Source organism: Lycium barbarum, chromosome 4, assembly GCF_019175385.1.
Source record: "Lycium barbarum isolate Lr01 chromosome 4, ASM1917538v2, whole genome shotgun sequence".
NCBI lineage: Eukaryota > Viridiplantae > Streptophyta > Magnoliopsida > Solanales > Solanaceae > Lycium > Lycium barbarum.
This window is the reverse complement of record NC_083340.1, coordinates 103,138,200-103,151,278: the sequence shown is the minus strand read 5'-3', so window position 1 is coordinate 103,151,278 and position 13,079 is coordinate 103,138,200.

The following is a 13,079-nucleotide window of genomic DNA, read 5'->3' as shown; positions in this document are numbered from 1 at the left end:
CTTTTCTTCAATTCTCATCCCTAATTTCTTGTTATTTTAGTTATCGTGTTTTTGTTGTTGAATCCGTGTCTTCCACAAGCCGGATCGTATCAAACAGTCACCTTACGTTACTGAATTGAATGGGCATACACATTCATTCAAGAAATAAATATGAAATAGTACCCTTCATTTTCCAGAAAAACGTTCATGTTCTGCTCTTTTGAGAAATGGAACTTGTGAAGTAATCAAATGACAATGTTGGATGATTAATCTAGCGAACTTGCTGGAAGTAATTCTTCTCTCTCTGTTTTTTTTTTTAAAGATTTTCTTAATTATCTTTAATATTAATAGAGCAAATGATGAATCTGTAAAAAGTTGATACAATTGTTTGTTTTGAATTTTTTTTAAATTTATCTTTTAATGTTGGTTTCGAATTTCCGATCAATAGAATTTGTCACCGCTGAAAAATATGTCGTTAGTTTGGACGTGTTGGAACGGCCGCTGCAATTTATTTGATGGTTTCTTCCTGAATTTTGGCCGCTAAATTAAGTTTTCAACTCTCCCTAAATAATATATCTTATATGGAGATTGATTGAGGATTTGAGATCTTTTATTTTAGTCAGAAATTATTAGAGTTGATCATGAATCTAAGATTTTGATGGACATTCTATTTTTGGTTTCCAGTTTTGGATTAATGGAATTTGTCGTCATTGGAAAAGATGTCGTTAGTCTGGATATATGTTGGAACCGGTGCTCCATTTTATAATTTGATGGTGTCTTCTTGAATATTTGGCGCTAAAGTAAGTTTTCAACTCTCTCTACATAATTTCTTATATGAAGATTAATTTAGATTTTGAGATCTTTTATTTTATTCCAAAATTATTGGAGTTGACCATGAAAAATGAGGTTTTGGTTGAAGAAGAAGAAATAAAATTCTAATTTTGTTTGATTTAAAAGTTCGAGATTCAATGCAAATAAAAATGAGTAAGTTGTGTTCCAAATATCAATAATGACAAAATTATTTGAAGACATCTACTTTTGATTGTGAGGAAGGATATGTAAGTGGAAAACTCCTTGCTGGTGTGACCATTGCAAACGGTAATAATCCTGATCAGATTTTGTTTCTGAGAATACATTTGCGCTAATAAAAAAGTCTCTCTGCATATTTAATGTGTCATAATATTCCCCTCTTTCTGCAGGTCTTACTCAGTTGCCCACTTTGTATTTTTTGTTTTCCTTGATTTATTTTGGCTTTTTGAGCATTTGTGCTAGTTTATTTGAAGAATAAGAAATCTAATAGGATTCATGGACTTATGGCACTTTTTGTTGTAATGAAGGTGTCCAATTTGCAATTTTTTTGCTGGGGATAAGCATTATGTTAAGGTTACTGGGACTGCACATGGATGGTATGTGTTGTTCTACGTTTTCCAGTCCATGCGTGTGGTTTTACTTCTCGCGGTTATTGTTTTGATTGGTACTTGAAGCCCTTTTTGCAAGAGAGGGAAAAGAATGTGTTGATGATTGTAATTCCGCTTAGCTTTGTGAATCTTTGTTTGACTTTTCTCATCATATTATATACTATGCGTCATGCGACTAAAAGTTAAATGCCTGGAGAGGCACATTTCTCATCATATTAATGTTTTCTCATCGTATCTGATTATCTCTTATTATGAAATATTACGATATTTATTTTCCAATATATTTTTTGTCAATTTATGTAAGTTGTATCCGCTGGCTCTTCATCACTATATTTTTAGATGATCGGGTTAAGTGGGGTGGGTCAATAAAATATATAATATTTTCTCATAATTCAAGTTCCACATATATCGATTTAAATTATTTTATAAATATTTAACCAAAAATATTTATCACAAATTTTTTTGTTAAATTAATTTAGGCATCATGTTATGATAAATATCATATTTTAATTTTATTTAAAAACCGAGCAAAGCGCGGGCAAGTACCCTAGTCTTACAATAAATAAGGAGCAGTTAATATTAGTTGTGATTCTAGACAGATCTACATGCAGCTCTTACCAAATAGTCTAAGAGTGCCCTGGAAATGCCTTCTATTTACTAACCATGCCAGGCCAAAAGCAAGATTTACCAAGTGGTTGCAAGTGCAAGGAAGATTACTTACTGCTGACAGACTACTCAAATGGGGAATGGATATTGAAACAAAGTGCAGCCTGTGCCAAATAGATGATGAAACCAGAGATCATCTTTTTGTGGTGTGTCTTTTTGCTAAACAATTGTTTGCCAGATTACTACAGTGGATCCACCAACAACCAATTATAGAACCAACCTGGGAGCTATTCATAACAAGAGTTTTTAGAGAGCCAAAGGTAAAACACAACAGGCCCAGCTACTCAAGATGATTTATGCTAATTTTATACATGGCCTGTGTATAGAGAGAAACATGAGGGTCTTTGAAAGTCAATGTAGAAATGGGGAAGCTATTTCTAGAGACATTGCTTGTATCTGTAGTATTAGAGCTCCTCCTAGATTGAGAGCATTAGTAGCCAGGTTTATGTTCTAGGTGTTATGTTGCGTCCAAGTGCACACGCAAGTGTACGTGGTCGTACAAGTAATATAGTGATTATACAAAATCGGATGTCGAACCCACAGAGACTTATAACCAATACTTTCACGAAAATAAACTATTGCTACTACCTATGCAAGTAAAGAATAAAAGCTTTAGTTGTTTTGTAAACTAATGCTGTAATAAAAATAACTAACAATATAACTAGAATTTATGCTAAGAACGTATTTGAATACTACTTTTATCAAGATTTTAGAAGTATTCCAGGGTCGTGTTCTGTTCACCAATCCTATTGAGTCGTTCAAGTATCCCACCTTAGCAACTTTGTTCACAATTGTCAATTAACCGGATTATTAATCTCGTAGTGTTCTCCCGAACCACTACTCGCCGATTCAAGATAACTCGCCTCCTATATTCCTATGGTATTGACCTATCAAGAATGCAATAAGAACACGGCATGAAATTGATTGCGGTAACTAAGTATATTCCTATCCTAGTCACAAATCCTAGCCCAACTATAGGGATGTTCAGATCACAATCTCGTTACTTCTTCTCTATGTTGACAACGTCTTTCCCAAGCACAGTTATCAATTAGTAATTAGAACTCAACTGTTGCGCAGACAATCAAGGAATTAAGCACAGAACTAAAGAGGCAATTGCATACGAACAAGCTACTAAGATTGAAATACTTGTCAAACATCAATATTCATGGCTACGCCATAACCCCAGAATTACGGTGTTTAGTTACACATGATTCGAGAATGGAAACAAGAATTCATGATTAACATAGGGTTTCAATGTAAAGAAAAATAATAGAAGAGGAATAAAACCTAGAAAGAGTTTCACAAGTCTCAAAAATTCGTCCAAGCCGCCTTTCTAATGTTCAAAACGACTATTTATATGCTAGGGTAAATATAAGATAAGTTGGCCCAATCCCGATCCAATTGGGACAACTGACGCCGCTTGTGCGCTGGCTATGCGTCGCATGGCCAGCGCATGATCTCCTCTGTGCGTTGCTTTTGCGGCGCATGGCCAATGCATGGTCTGTCTGAGATTCAGAGATGGGGTTTTTTTGCGCTGGCTATGCGGCATGAGACCCTTCAGCGATCGGATTCTGCCTTCAAGTGCTGGAACTTCCTTCCCAAGTTCAACCATCATGCACAGCCTCGGATTTAATCAAAAACTGCTCGGAATACCCTCCATTGGTCCCTGTTGTACCTATTCATACAAGCATACCAACATAAGATCATATACAACAACTTGCATTAAAAACTGCGATTAAAGTGCTAAGAAGTGAAGTGCCAATGACACTAAATCTAGATATTTGTGCCAAATATCAACATCCCCCACTTAAACTTTGCTCGCCCTCGAGAAACCACTTATCCAACATTCCCTAGTACTTCTCACAGCCATGCCACTCAAACAGGTCTACATCAGGATTCAGCGGATATGAAAGTTTCGAAAAAACACATTAAAACATACACCTTGATCCAATTCTCTCAAAAGTCATGCCAACTGCTTCAAAACAAACATTTTCTTACGCTTCCAAATATTAGCAACCAAACCTCTCAAGAAACGACACATTCAAAAACATGCATATGACTCCAGACACCACTCAAAACACAAAGAGTCTGCTACTCGACCAAGTGGGAGTACTTCACCCATCTCTTATCAATAATGTGTCCTCACCTAAAAGAAAGTAGTCCATATTTCAAACAAAATTGACAACATATTTCAATGGACATAAGTTGCACACAAGATCGCTCACTCTCACAAAGAATATCCTCTGCTCAAACATGACGAACCATAAGCTTGTCTGTAGTGTAACCGCTCCACAAATTAAAGTGAGATGAGTTTAGGATCACTAGGACTAGTATGGTTGTAACGTAGGCTAAGGGACAGGTGGGATATATTTTGGAAAATAGTGACTAACCTCCGTAAGCACTTTTAATACCTCACAACATAGTTTGTTCAGCACTTTCCTTCATCAACCATGAATTTCAACCACACGCTACCAATTCTATCCCTTCAATCAATCACTTATTTTCTCGACTTTAAGCACCGTCCTATTTTCAACTAGTATTAAGAAAACAGATTACTAACTGGACAGTTTCTATTTTCTATTTTTCAGTTTTTTTTTCAGTTTGTGCTCATACTTCCCACTACTAGCATTCAAAACATTCAAGCGCATCAATAGCCTTCCTTTCAACTTCATTTAACGAACCCTCCCTTAGTTTCGCATCCCAACTCTAATTCCACAATTCGCTACTAAAAGTGCCTAAGGAGTAAACAAGGATAAAAAAAAAATTGGTCAATAAAAACAACGGGGGTAGACTAATGGGCTGTTGTCAAAAGAAAAGCTAAAGGCACAACGGGGTTGACTAGGGATATACATACACAAAAGGTAGGCAAGCGACGTTTCGATATTTGGCTAACAAAGAAATGCCTAGATCACTTCCTAAACATCTCACTCAATTTCACTTCACGAACACACCGGGCAAGTTCTAGTCATCACTATCGAGCATGGATCCTACAAGAGTTTCCTCACATCTCACACAACACATAATGAATATAAAACAGATTCATACAACCCTCCACTCAAGCAACTATCACAAATTATGCCAAGTGGGTCATACATGAGTCAATGCAATTCACTACAAAAGTGTTTCGAGAGAGAGGTTACTTCTTTTCATGCATGCTTTTAAAAATCATCAAGAACAACTCATGGATTTCACATTCCACTGATCCTGAGCACCTAGCATTCCAGTGGTCTAACAGGCTTGACTCCTACGACACCTTTTTACAAAAAACTAAAAAAAATCTAACCCGGTTCAAAGGCCCCCCCCCCCCTTAGGAAAGAACCGAGGTCATAAGAAAACCCAAGGAGGTGCATGGTGTGTGCCACTAATGAGGGACTCAAGAAGCTAAAGAGAAAAATCTAAAACGACTCAAAAAAAAAAATTGACTCCAAGGCTAACACAAACAACCAAAAAGAAACCTATGGCACTTGATCACCATCCTTAACCTCAAAATGTTATTACAAGGGACGTATTTCCCACCCCACACTTACATCATGCTTTGCCCTCAAAGCATATAGAATGAAAAATTTAAAAACCAAAGGCAAGAAATACTCCCTGTGGCCCCCTAGGGCCTAGTCATCATCCTCATCAAACTCAGCCTCGCCATCAGACGGCTTGGCATCTTCCTCCTCCTCGTCATCCGCATCTTGCGCTTGAGATTCTTCTTCACTACCTTCCTCCATCTCGGCTACTATGAGGTCAGTGGAGCACAAGTCCTCATCATCGGGCAACTTGACCTCCTCTCCAACTAGAATCCGTGAGTGGGTGGTGTGAGGACACTCCGCAAACACACTAGAGAGGTCTAACTCAAAGTGCTCACTTGTTATCATCGCGATCTTGTAGATCTGCGCCAATACAGTAGACTGAGCTAATCTTTCTTGGGTTGGAGTCAAGTTAAGCTTAGCGCTCTGATCAGCGGACTTGATATTAGAGATGTCAATCATATTATCCGGGCACTCAAGCACCCTGTCATACTTACTCTCCAAATGCGGGACCAACCTCCTCAAGTATGTTGTAAGTGTGTTACCGAAGCTAAGCTTAAAGGATTTTCCCTCTCTGATGCGGATCATATCCTGAAGCATCCAGTATCCAAGGTTGATAGGTTGCCCCGTCAAGAAGAAGTACACGATGGCCACTCGCTCTTTCAACACAGTATTGAAGTGGTCAAGTGGCATAATGCGGTAGTTGAGCAGTTTTAGCCACACTCGTGCTTCCTTCATGAAATCACCCATTAGCATAGTCTCGTGCTTCCTAGGGTCCTCTCTGTATCGTACCCACTTGGCCTTGGAATCAGGCCCACACAGGGTTTTCCGAATGGCCTTATGGTCAGGCCTTTTGATGAACTCCAGCAATGGCCCCACAGGATGGTCGGGAACTCCCAATTGTGCACACAAAATAGATGTTGTCAACGGCACCCATTCATTTATCAATTTCACCGAATGACGAGGCTCGCCACCCTCTGTTCTTGCCAAAATAATGTTGGAGTAAAGCTCCAGAACCATGTCAATGTTGACCGGCCCAGGGTTATCAAATACTGAGTTCCAGCCCATTCCGATTATTTCATTGTAGATTCCCCTAAAATTCTTCTTCAATGCTACCTTATTGACAGCCCGTTCACACACATATCCATCAGATAGAGGGAACTCTTTGTACCATTCTTCTGCCAAACCAGTCCCATGGAAGGTTGGTTGCGGCCTCTGGGACGAAGCCCGAAGGATAGGGACCACTGGTTGCTTGCCACTACGAGTTGTTAACCCTTTCTTAGGAGCGGTGTGCTTGCCCCCTCTACTCCTCTTGGAACCTTGTGAGGGGCCTGACTCATCAACTTTACCTTTTCTCTTGGTCACCATTGTACCTTGTGTTGCAATATGAGATGATTGACACTACCTTCCTTAGAGTTGAAAGGGATTGGGAGAAGGGTTTTAGGATTTAGGTTCGAGTGGGGGTGTTTTGTAGAGAGAGGGTGACAGTTGGTGAGAAGTGAGGGTTATTGGGGGGTCATCCGTGTCTTATTCTTTTAAAAGAAATCGAACTGGGTCGACCCGTGCGCTGGCCATGCGACGCATGACCAACGCACAACACCCCCCCTTTCTGAACTTTAAACTTAGCCATTTTTTTTACTCTGAGTGCCAAACGTGCGCTGGCCATGCGACGCATGACCAACGCACAACACCCCCCCTTCTAAACTTTATACATAGCCAAATTTTTTACTCTGAGTGTCGAACGTGCGCTGGCCATGCGACGCATGACCAACGCACAACACCCCCCCCCCCCCCCCCCCCCCCCTTCTGAACTTCATACTTAGCCAAATTTTTGGCCTGCTTACCTTGTGTGCGATTTCTATACGACGCATTGGCAAAACACAAACAAACTTGGATCTCGATTCTTACTGTATTGCATTCATTTCGAGTTCCCGTGCCTCCTTTTGCCCTGCAACAAGAACAAACATGACACATATGCTACAAAAGTTGGGTTTCCTCCCAACCAGCGCCTTAGTTAAGGTCGTGGCACGACACTTTTTGTGCTATTCTTTATTTTGAATTATTACATTACAAACTCGGGTTGCCTCCCGATAAGCGCCTTAGTTCACGTCGCGGCACGACGCAGATTCTTTTCTACTCATCATTAAGGAGCACTTGCTCCTTCTCTTTGTCAAAATCACCGCCCCAATATCGCTTGAGACGCTGCCCATTCACCAAAAACTTGCGCACCCCATCCATGGTTTGTATCTCGACTGCACCATGGGGGGTGATTCTAGTCACTACAAATGGTCCAGACCAACGGGACTTAAGCTTACCGGGAAACAACCTCAGTCTCGAGTTAAAGAGTAGTACCTGCTGCCCTGGCACGAACTCACGATGCTGAATATGCTTATCGTGTCATCTCTTAGTCTTCTCCTTGTATAGCTTTGCATTCTCATACGCCCCTAGTCTGAATTCATCAAGCTCATGTAATTGAAGCAATATCTTCTCTCCAGCTAGATTCATGTCAAGATTGAGCTTTTTTATTGCCCAATATGCTTTATGCTCTAATTCAACCAGCAGATGACACGCTTTCCCATAAACTAACCTGTAAGGAGACACTCCGATGGGGGTTTTATATGTTGTGCGATACGCCCACAAGGCGTCATCCAACTTCATTGCCCAGTCCATCCTCTGAGCATTCACAGTCTTCTCTAGGATTTGCTTCACTTCTCTGTTCGAGACCTCTACCTGTCCGCATGTCTGTGGGTGGTAAGCTGTAGAAACTTTATGCTTCGCCCCATACTTTTCTAGAAGGTTCTTTAACAAGTTGTTGCAGAAGTGAGCACCACCATCACTAATAATTGTTTGCGGGGTTCCAAACCTTGTGAAGATGTTCTTTCGCACAAAATTTACCACCACCTTCGCATCATTGGTCGGGAGAGGCACTGCCTCTACCCATTTTTGAAACATAGTCGACAGCAAGCAGAATATACTTGTTACCGAAGGATGGTGGGAAGGGACCCATAAAATCGATGCCCAAGACGTTAAATATTTCTACCTCCAATATGTTTGTCAGAGGCATCTCGTGCCTCTTAGAGATGTTTCCCGTTCGTTGGCATCTGTCGCAATTTCTAGTAAATGCATGAGCATCTTTGAAAAGAGTAGGCCAAAAGAAACCATATTGTAAAACCTTAGCAGCAGTACGATCACCCTGAAAGTGCCCTCCATATGGGGAAGAATGACAACTCTCCAACACTTGATTCACCTCGGTCTGTGGAATGCATCTCCGCACTAACTGATCAGTCCCTTTCTTGAACAAATACGGCTCATCCCATATGTAGAACCGGGAGTCATGATACAACTTCTTTCTCTGATGTGAGGTGGCTTCTGGGGGGTACACCCCACTTACTATCAGGTTCACAATATCAGCATACCATGGGACTTCGGCCGCGGGAATAGCAAATAGCTTCTCATCAAGGAACGACTCTCGAATTTGGACATCCTCCACAAAATGATTATGGTTGTCCAATCTAGACAAGTGGTCTGCGACTTGGTTCTCAGCTCCCTTACGATCCTTAATCTCAATATCAAATTCCTGCAAAAGGAGAATCCACCGAATTAACCTGGGTTTAGCATCCTTCTTGCTGAACAAGTAGCGAATGGTTGTGTGGTCTGTATAGACAATAACATGTGTCCCAACAAGATAGGACTGAAACTTATCAAACACATAAACCACAGCTAGCAGCTCCTTCTCTGTCACAGTGTAATTCATTTGGGCAGCGTCTAACATCTTGCTAGCATAGTAGATAGAATGAAAAACTTTCTGTCACGACCCAACCCCGTGGGCCGCGACTGGCACCCTAGCTGGGTACCCGTACATACCTACCTGACCGAATTTCGTATCGTACAGATTTTTTTTTTTCAAACGGATATTACAGAAGTAGGCCGATACAGATACGGCACGCGCGCAAACATATATATATACCTGAACATGCAGACATTTACAGATAAGCCGATAAGGCTAACATACAGACGAAACCCGTAACCCACATATCCATCTACAGGCCTCTACAGACATACAGAATCATATGACGGGACAGGGCCCCGCCGTACCCAGAATATCCATACATACAGAGTGTACAGAAGACAGAAGATATATACCAAAAATATATGCTTCGAGTCAAAGGAGCTCTTCAAATAGCAGAGTCGGAAGCCTACGCGGGCGGCGTATCACCTGGTGCGTATGTACCTGCGGGCATGTAGCGCAGCCCCCGAAGAACGGGGGTCAGTACGAAAAATGTACCGAGTATGTAAAGCAGATACATAACAGATATAAACATAGTCCGAACCGGAGTCACAGAAATTTAACGTACAGAATTATAAATCAGACTGACGGACAGAGTCATGATTCAGACAAACATACAGAATCGTATTCTATACAGATAAACAGGGTCGTGGTTCGGACAGACGAGCAGAATCAGAACCCATACGGACATACAGAATCAGAATCCATACGGACATACAGAATCAGAATCCATACGGACATACAGACTCAGCCGTAACACAGACGGACAAACAGAAGTATATCGGACAGAGTTATGCATGCAGAGTAGCACAGAGTCATACAGAGGCGTGTGTTTTATAAATACAGATGGCACACGCATATATTCATACAGATCCCGGCCCTGTCTGGGGGCGCGGTAACAGAACCCGGCCCTCTTAGTACGGGACGCGGTGGACAGACAGAATCAGATCAGATCATATGCCATCCTGGCCGCCATCCCCATACACAGATCATAATATCATACAGACATACAGATCCCGGCCCGTACGCCGAGGGACGCGGTGAACAAAACAGAGAAATATGCACGATAACAGAACCTGGCCCGGGTCGCAGTGAAAGAATGCATTGAGACAGACACGAATCGATAAATGAGAAACCACCTACCTACAGACTCAACATACAGACTCGATCAAATTGAAGGGTGCCAAACGGCGAGCCAAAATCAGAATATCCAGATAGTATGCATAGTACGCGCCTATATCCTAATTGGGAAGGCACGACAGATTATTATCAGAATGGGATTCTCAGATATTCAGAAATCATGTTGTATAAATTACACCAAAATAGCCATAATATACACAAAATAATAGTTCAGAAGTTTTTAGAGAAAATCGGACCCAAAATGGAAGTATTTAAAAGTTTACCGGAGATATCGGGCCTTGTGGGCCCGCCTCGGACCAACTCGAGGCTACATACGTAGATTATCGCTAATAGACCTTATGAGGTCATCCATAATCGTTTGGAAGTGTTCCGACTCCGTTTGGGGGAGGTTTTGTACAAAATCTCACTTTAAAGGCAATTTGCAATAAAATAATTTCAATTGAATTGAAGGAATTGGAGCGGTTTTCCGTCTCGAATTCCGGGGAACGGAGTCGTACTTAAGGCTCGCGACCGAGCCTACCACATCCAGAACATGCCTAGGAACGTAGAGAAGTGCTTCACATACCTCGATGGCGCCTTATGCTCGCTTGGCGTCACTCCAAATTTCGTCCAAAATCTGGAAATGGTCAAGTTTACCATTTGGTTAGTTTCATTCTTTCAATAGTCCAACTTTACACATACTTGCCTACCGAAATTTCGGCAGCATTTCCTCTGTATATACGACATCCCCGAGACTTAGCTCGGCTTACTTTATCAACACAACAACCCAGAGATAACATCCAACAACAACAGACATCAATAGACACTAAATCATACACTATGGCATTATTAGCCCTCTTTCGACACAACGAATCATCTTTCGTTTTAAACTTGCATTTCCAAACAAAACTTATTATTTTCATATCCATTATCCATCAAGATCATTACGACATACCTCGGGGCATCCATACCATATTCACATAATATTCATAAGCTACACAACATTCAACTTTCTATCAAATCACCATTTTTCTGATCTTTTCCTAACTTTCAACATACGAGTTCATAAACACATTTTCATATTCCAAGTTCATTATCATCAATCACAATTTCAAGACATTAGGCTAAAGCGACATACTCTCCGACAACAACTTAACCAACAACTTCTTCGTTTTAGCTTTAACCATTATCCTTCAATCTACTTCACAAAGCCATGACACAATTTGCATACAAACAAAATCAAATTCATATCCCATACTCAACATAGTACCACACGGCCAACATGCTATATTTCCCAACTTCCCCTAATTCATTCCACTTTCCTTTCTAATACAATTTCCACCATACTACAACTAAATTACACAAGAATTCAAGCCATTGAAATCATGCAATTGCATATACATTCTCGGCCAACACACCCTAAATTTCAACACACAAAATTTCCATGTTTTTCATTCATTCACACATACTACAACATACATATATCATTTTTTTTAACACAACAAAAGCATGAAATCCTTACCTTTCTTCAAGTTCTTCACTTGGAGGATGAAAATGTTTTCTTGCCACAATATTTATACCAACTTGAAGAGGATCTTGTGCTTAGTACAAATCTCACAAAACTTGGATTTTTAAAGCAAAGATTTGGCTCCAAAAATTTTTTCTTTCTTTTCTTTCTTTTTTCTCTCCAAACCCGAATTGCTCCCTTGTTCTTCGTTTTTTTTTTCTTTTGTTCTTGGTTCCTTATTCTTGAAGCTTCTTTATACTTATCCATCATATGGATTTGTCACATGGAAAATTAATAAATCCTTGGGCTTGGGCTAGGTGGTGGCCGGTTGGGTCTCTCCCATTTGGGCCTTGCTTTAGTTCATTTTATTGAGCCCACTTTGGCTAATTTGTTTTTTGTAATTCATGGAATAAGTTTCCAAAATTCCAATTTTGCCCTTGGCCACCTTTCGTAATTCCACCCCATTGAATTCATAACTCACACATTCATACCAAGTAGTGTCCAATAGTGGCCTTATTCATCACAAGTCAATTTATCTTGAACTTTCCGAATGATCAAAAATGTCGGATGTAACACTTTCTCTCGTCGCTGTCCTAACACAGCCCCCACAGCATTGTCACTCGCATCACACATCAACTCGAATGGAAAGTTCCAATCAGGTGCAATGATTATTGGTGCGATTACCAACCTCTTCTTCAGACCTTCAAAGGCCTTAATACAAGCATCATCGAATAGGAATTTAACCTCCTTTTCCAGTAACCTGCATATCGGACTTGAGATCTTTGAAAAATCCTTTATGAAGCGTCTGTAGAATCCTGCATGCCCGAGGAAACTGGACACACCTTGACTGATACAGGGGGTGGCAGCTACTCAATGACCTTCACTTTAGCATGATCCACCTCCAGCCCTCTCTTCGAAACCTTATGCCCAAGGACGATACCTTCTCGGACCATAAAGTGACATTTTTCCTAATTCAAGACCAGGTTAGTCTCTTCACATCTCGCAAGTACTCGGTCTAAATTCTTCAGGAAACCTCAAAAGAGTTCCCAAATACCGAAAAATCATCCATGAACACTTCTACGAAG